The sequence below is a fragment of the Oncorhynchus mykiss genome, chromosome 25, assembly GCF_013265735.2.
Source record: "Oncorhynchus mykiss isolate Arlee chromosome 25, USDA_OmykA_1.1, whole genome shotgun sequence".
NCBI lineage: Eukaryota > Metazoa > Chordata > Actinopteri > Salmoniformes > Salmonidae > Oncorhynchus > Oncorhynchus mykiss.
The window spans coordinates 45,591,266-45,598,544 of NC_048589.1; positions in this window are offsets into that span (position 1 = coordinate 45,591,266).

Sequence of the window (7,279 nt, forward strand, 5' to 3'; positions counted from 1 at the left end):
AGTTTTTGTTTATCTAGGGGGTTTTGTAAGTCTAGGTATATGTAGGTCTATGGTGGCCTGAATTGGTTCCCAATCAAAGGCAGCTGTTTATCGTTGTCTCTGATTGGGGATCATATTTAGGTAGCCATTTTACCCTTTTGTGCTTGTGGCTTCTTGTTCTATGCTTAGTTGCCTGGTTGCACTATCCATATTAGCTTCACGGTTCGTTTTGTTAGTTTGTTCAGTGTTTCATTCTTTATTGAAGAAGAATGTACACATACCACGCTGCGCCTTGGTCTCCTCCTTACGACGGACGTGACACACACACACACACACTCACACACACACACACACACACACACAGTGATGTAAAGTACGTAAAAATCGTTATATTTTGAATGCTTAGCAGGACAGGAAAATGGTCTAAGTCACGCACTTATCAAGAGAACATCCCAGTCATGTACTGGCTCTGATCTGGAGGACTCACTAAACAGAGAACATCCCAGTCATGTACTGGCTCTGATCTGGAGGACTCACTAAACAGAGAACATCCCAGTCATGTACTGGCTCTGATCTGGAGGACTCACTAAACAGAGAACATCCCTGGTCATCTACTGGCTCTGATCTGGAGGACTCACTAAACAGAGAACATCCCTGGTCATCCCTACTGCCTCTGATCTGGAGGACTCACTAAACAGAGAACATCCCAGTCATGTACTGGCTCTGATCTGGAGGACTCACTAAACAGAGAACATCCCAGTCATGTACTGGCTCTGATCTGGAGGACTCACTAAACAGAGAACATCCCAGTCATGTACTGGCTCTGATCTGGAGGACTCACTAAACAGAGAACATCCCTGGTCATCCCTACTGCCTCTGATCTGGAGGACTCACTAAACAGAGAACATCCCTGGTCATCCCTACTGGCTCTGATCTGGAGGACTCACTAAACAGAGAACATCCCTGGTCATCACTACTGCATCTGATCTGGAGGACTTACTAAACAGAGAACATCCCTGGTCATCTTTACTGCCTCTGATCTGGAGGACTCACTAAACAGAGAACATCCCTGGTCATCCCTACTGCCTCTGATCTGGAGGACTCACTAAACAGAGAACATCCCTGGTCATCTTTACTGCCTCTGATCTGGAGGACTCACTAAACAGAGAACATCCCTGGTCATCCCTATTGCCTCTGATCTGGAGGACTCATTAAACAGAGAACATCCCTGGTCATCCCTATTGCCTCTGATCTGGAGGACTCACTAAACAGAGAACATCCCTGGTCATCACTACTGCCTCTGATCTGGAGGACTCACTAAACAGAGAACATCCCTACTGCCTCTGATCTGGAGGACTCACTAAACAGAGAACATCCCTACTGCCTCTGGTCATCCCTACTGCCTCTGATATGGAGGACTCAGTAAACACAAATGCTTTGTTTGTAAATGGTGTTGGAGTGTTGGAGTGTTGGAGTGCACCGTAAATAAATAACAAGGAAATACTTATTTTACACCATAATTTGCAAATAAATTCATAAAAAATCATACAATGTGATTTTCTGGATTTTTTTCCCCTCATTTTGTCTGTCATAGTTGAAGTGTACCTATGATGAAAATTACAGGCCTCTCTCATCTTTTGAAGTGGGAGAACTTGCACAATTGGTGGCTGACTAAATACTTTTTTTGCCCCACTGTAGGTGTATGTATACTGAGATCATGTGACAGATCATGTGACACTTAGATTGCACACAGGTGGACTTTATGTAACTAATTATGTGTCTTCTGAAGGTAATTGGTTGCACCAGATCTTAGTTAGGGGCTTCATAGGAAAGAGGGTGAATACAATATGTACCCACCACTTTTCTGTTTTTTATTTTAATGTTATTATTGTTTGTAATTTTTTGAAACAAGTAATTTTTTTTCATTTCACTTCAACAATTTGGACGATTTTGTGTATGTCCATTACATGCAATCCAAATTAAAATAAATTAAAATTATAGGTTGTAATATAAACAAAATAAGAAAAATGCCAAGGGGGGCAATACTTTTGCAAGGCACTGTACTGACTGTCGTCCATATTTGGTACTCTGACTATGGACTATAATCTCTACTTCTCTCTCTCTCTCTTTCCATATCTCTATCTACCTCTCTCGCTCTCTCTCTCTTTCCATATCTCTCTCTACCGCTCTCTCTCTCTCTTTCCATATCTCTCTCTACCTCTCTCTTTCCATGTTTCTTTCTACCTCTCTCTCTTTCCATCTCTCCTCTCTCTCTCTTTCTCTCTCTCTCTCTCTCTCTCTCTCTCTTATTCTCTCTCTCTCTCTCTCTCTCTCTCTCTCTCTCTTTACATATCTTGCTCTACCTCTCTCTCTCCCACTCTCTTTCCATATCTCTCTCTCTTTTTCCATATTTCTCTCTACCTCTCTGTCTCTTTCCATATCTCTCTCTACCTATCTCTCCCTTTCCATATCTCTATCTACCTCTCTCGCTCTCTCTCTCTCTCTTTCCATATCTCTCTCTACCGCTCTCTCTCTCTCTTTCCATATCTCTCTCTACCGCTCTCTCTCTCTTTCCATATTTCTCTCTACCGCTCTCTCTCTCTCTTTCCATATTTCTCTCTACCTCTCTCTCTTTCCATGTCTCTCTCTACCTCTCTGTCTCTTTCCATATCTCTCTCTACCTATCACTCCCTTTCCATTTCTCTATCTACCTCTCTCGCTCTCTCTCTCTCTTTCCATATCTCTCTCTACCTCTCTCTTTCCATGTCTCTTTCTACCTCTCTCTCTCTCTCTCTCTCTCTCTTTACATATCGTTCTCTACCTCTCTCTCTCTCTCTCTTTCCATATTTCTCTCTACCTCTCTCTCTCTTTACATATCTCTCTCTGCCTCTCTCTCTCTCTCTCTTTCCATATTTCTCTCTACCTCTCTCTCTTTACATATCTCTCTCTGCCTCTCTCTCTCTCTCTCTTTTTCCATATTTCTCTCTACCTCTCTCTCTCTTTCCATGTCTCTCTCTACCTCTCTCCCTCATCCCTTGCCACCACTCTGATGGGTCTTTGTCAGGACATGTTGGCTGTTTGGCTCCTCCCATTTCTCCCTCCCTCTGTTCCTCCTCATCTTTTGTCTCAGTTTCCCTCCAGAATTCCAGGCACGAGCAGCATTCTCTCTGTGCTGTCCATCTGCCAGGCTGGCATTAAGGGAGCAGATGTTAGCTGCCTTCCCTCATTGGGGCCCCATCTCAGTGTTGGGGGTCAATGGTTTGATCTGCTCCTTTGGCCTCCTTCTTAGAGGGGTGTCATGAGAAAAGACAGGACAGATAAAACAATAAAATGGATGAAGTAGCGTGGCGGAAGTGGGTGGGTGGTGGGGGAGGGATTATATTGGTATTGTGGGGAGGTGGAGGTGATGGTGTGTTAGTGGGGCGGGGGGGGGGGGGGTGAGATGCTGTAGTGGTATGTTGGTGGTGGGTGGTGGGGGGGGAGGGTTAAATCAATACACATACAGTATCTTAACATGTGTCTCAAATAAAATAAAATGTTATTGGTCACATGCACATGGTTTCAATTTTCACCTAAAATGACATTCCCAAATCTAACTGTCTGTAGCTCAGGACCTGAAGCATAGTCTTGGTACCATTTGAAAGGAAACCCTTTGAAGTTTGTGGAAATGTGAAAGGAATGTAGGAGAATAATACACAATAGATCTGGTAAAAGATAATACAAAGAAAAAATAAAAAAAACGTTATTTTACTTTTTTTTTTAACTTTCATCTTTGAAATGCAAGAGAAAGGCCATAATGTATTATTCCAGCCCAGGAGCTATTTAGATTTTGGCCAGTAGGTGGCAGAAGTGTATGTGCAAAGTTTTAGACTCACCCAATGAACCATTGCATTTCTGTTCAAAGTTTTGTATCAAGACTGCCCAAATGTGCCTAATTTGTTTATTAATAACTTGTCATGTTCATAACTGTGCACTCTCCTCAAACAATAGCATGGCATTATTTTACTGTAATAGCTACTGTAAATTGGACAGTGCAGTTAGATTAACAATAATTTAAGCTTTCTGCCAATATCAGATATGTCTATGTCCTGGGAAATGTTCTTGTTACTTACAACCTCATGCTAATCACATTAGCCTACGTTAGCTCAACCGTCCCGTGGAAGGGAAGAATAAGTTTTAATGCGGGTGTAGTGAAATGTTTGTGCTTCTAGTTCCGACAGTAAGAGAGAGTAATATCTAACAAGTCATCAATGAATTCCCCAACAACATTCCCCAATAACTACCGAATACACACAAATCTGAAGGGGTGAATGAGAATATGTGCATATAAGTATATGGATTAGCGATGTCCGAGCGGCATAGGCAAGGTGCAGTAGATGGTATGAAATACAGTATATACATATGATATGAGTAATGTAAGATATGTAAACATTATTTAAAGTGGCATTATTTAAAGTGGCTAATGATCCATTTATTAAAGTGGCCAGTGATTGGGTCTCAATGTAGGCAGCAGCCTCTCTATGTTAGTGATTGCTGTTTAGCAGTCTGATGGCCTTGAGATAGAAATTGTTTTTCAGTCTCTCAGTCCCAGCTTTGATGCACTTGTACTGACCTCGCCTTCTGGGTGATAGCGGGGTGAACAGGCAGTGGCTCGGGTGGTTGATGTCTTTGATGATATTTTTGGCCTTCCTGTAACATCAGGTTTTGTAGGTGTCCTGGAGGGCAGGTAGTTTGCCCCCTGTGATGCGTTGTGCATACCGCACCACCCTCTGGAGAGCCTTGTGGTTGAGGGCGGTGCAGTTGCCGTACCAGGTTGTGATACAGCCCGACAGGATGCTCTCAATTGTGCATCTCTAAAAGTGTGTCAGGGTTTTGGGTGACACGCCACATTTCTTCACCACCCTGTCTGTGTGGGTGGACCATTTCAGCTTGTCTCTGATGTGTACGCCGAGGAACTTAAAACGTTCCACCTTCTCCACTGCTGTCCCTTCGATGTTGATAACTGCTCTTTTGTGTTGTACAGAAACGTGATGATGCAAAAGTTAGGGATTTGATGGATAGAGTTTAGCAATCGTTCTATATCGTTCTTCAAACAATCTGATTCTACATTCCTAAACAACGCTACCCTATACCTAATCAATATTTTGAATTGGCTGTGAAATCTTGGGGAGGAAGTCACAGAATGCTCTTCTAGTAGGTGTATGTGTATACCTTCAGTGCCTTCGTTAAGAAATACCCATTGACTTATTCCAGATGTTCATTTGTTACAGCCTGAATTCAAAATGGATAAAATACTTTTTTAAATAGTAAAGTGGAAATAATGTAAAATGCAGGTATGAAAAGCCCAGAAAGCCTCACACCTCCATGAGACTTACCCAGAAAGCCTCACACCTCCATAAGACTTACCCAGAAAGCATCACACCTCCATGAGACTTACCCAGAAAGCCTTACAGCTCTTAGACTTACCCAGAAAGCCTTACATACCTTACAGCTCTTAGACTTACCCAGAAAGCCTTACAGCTCTTAGACTTACCCAGAAAGCATTACAGCTCTTAGACTTACCCAGAAAACCTCACACCTCCATGAGACTTACCCAGAAAGCCTCACAGCTCCATGAGACTTACCCAGAAATCCTCACACCTCCATGAGACTTACCCAGAAATCCTCACACCTCCATGAGACTTACCCAGAAAGCCTTACAGCTCTTAGACTTACCCAGAAAGCCTTACAGCTCTTAGACTTACCCAGAAAGCATTACAGCTCTTAGACTTACCCAGAAAACCTCACACCTCCATGAGACTTACCCAGAAAGCCTCACACCTCCATAAGACTTACCCAGAAAGCCTCACAGCTCCATGAGACTTACCCAGAAATCCTCACACCTCCATGAGACTTACCCAGAAAGCCTCACACCTCCATGAGACTTACCCAAAAAGCCTTACAGCTCTTAGAGACTTACCCAAAAAGCCTTACAGCTCTTAGAGACTTACCCAGAAAGCCTCACATCTCCATGAGACTTACCCAGAAAGCCTTACAGCTCTTAGAGACTTACCCAGAAAGCCTTACATACCTTAAAGACTTACCCAGAAAGCCTCACAGCTCCATGAGACTTACCCATAAAGCCTCACAGCTCTTAGAGACTTACCCAGAAAGCCTCACAGCTCTTAGTGACTTACCCAGAAAGCCTTACAGCTCTTAGAGACTTACCCAGAAAGCCTCACAGCTCTTAGTGACTTACCCAGAAAGCCTTACAGCTCTTAGAGAGTTACCCAGAAAGCCTTACCCACAAAGTGCAATGAGGTGCAATGAGTGAGAGAATGGTGCTGAAGAGCTCAATCTGGGCTGTCTGCTAGGCAGCCTAGTCTTTGAAAATCTGATCTGTAATAGATTTGTTATTCTACTGTTTATACTGGTCACAATAAAAAGGCTGTCATCTCATCAACATTTTATTGAGCAAAATATGTGTGCATTTAAGGAAATAGACTCCTGGCTCAAATAGAAGCCTGTCTTTAATAAATGCCAGAAGTAAATTAACACTTGGGCTATTAATGACAGTTTTACGGCTATGTAAAAGCCTCCTCATTGTTTGTCAGCGGTCTCCTGACCCCCCTCTCACAATGAGGCAAGCTGGGTGCTCTGTACGTCACAGGGTCCTGAAACTGGCCTGTGAATGGTGTGAATGGTAACGCTATGCTGTAAGGATTCACTTCTAGATGAGACCCACGTCAATTAAGACCCGTGTAAATGAGAATGTAAATCTCCATTCATCGAGAAGTCGTTCACATTTTACACTACTTTCTAAATGTGCAGCGGGCCAGGGTTCAGTCCGAGGTGGTTGGCGGGGCTGTGGGGCCATGGGGCTGTGGGTGCCGATGTATGTAATCGGGTTGAACAGCTGGGACTGGGTCTGGGTCTGGGTCTGGGTCAGTACAGGGGTTGAAGAGCTGGGTCTGGGTCTGTACAGGGGTTGAAGAGCTGGGTCTGGGTCTGGGTCTGGGTCTCTACAGGGGTTGAAGAGCTGGGTCTGTATCTGTGCAGGGGTTGAAGAGCTGGGTCTGGGTCTGGGTCTGTATCTGTGCAGGGGTTGAAGAGCTGGGTCTGGGTCTGTACAGGGGTTGAAGAGCTGGGTCTTGGTCTGGGTCTGTACAGGGGTTGAAGAGCTGGGTCTGGGTCTGGGTCTGTACAGGGGTTGAAGAGCTGGGTCTGGGTCTGAACAGGGGTTGAAGAGCTGGGTCTGGGTCTGGGTCTGTACAGGGGTTGAAGAGCTGGGTCTGGGTCTTAGTCTGTACAGGGGTTGAAG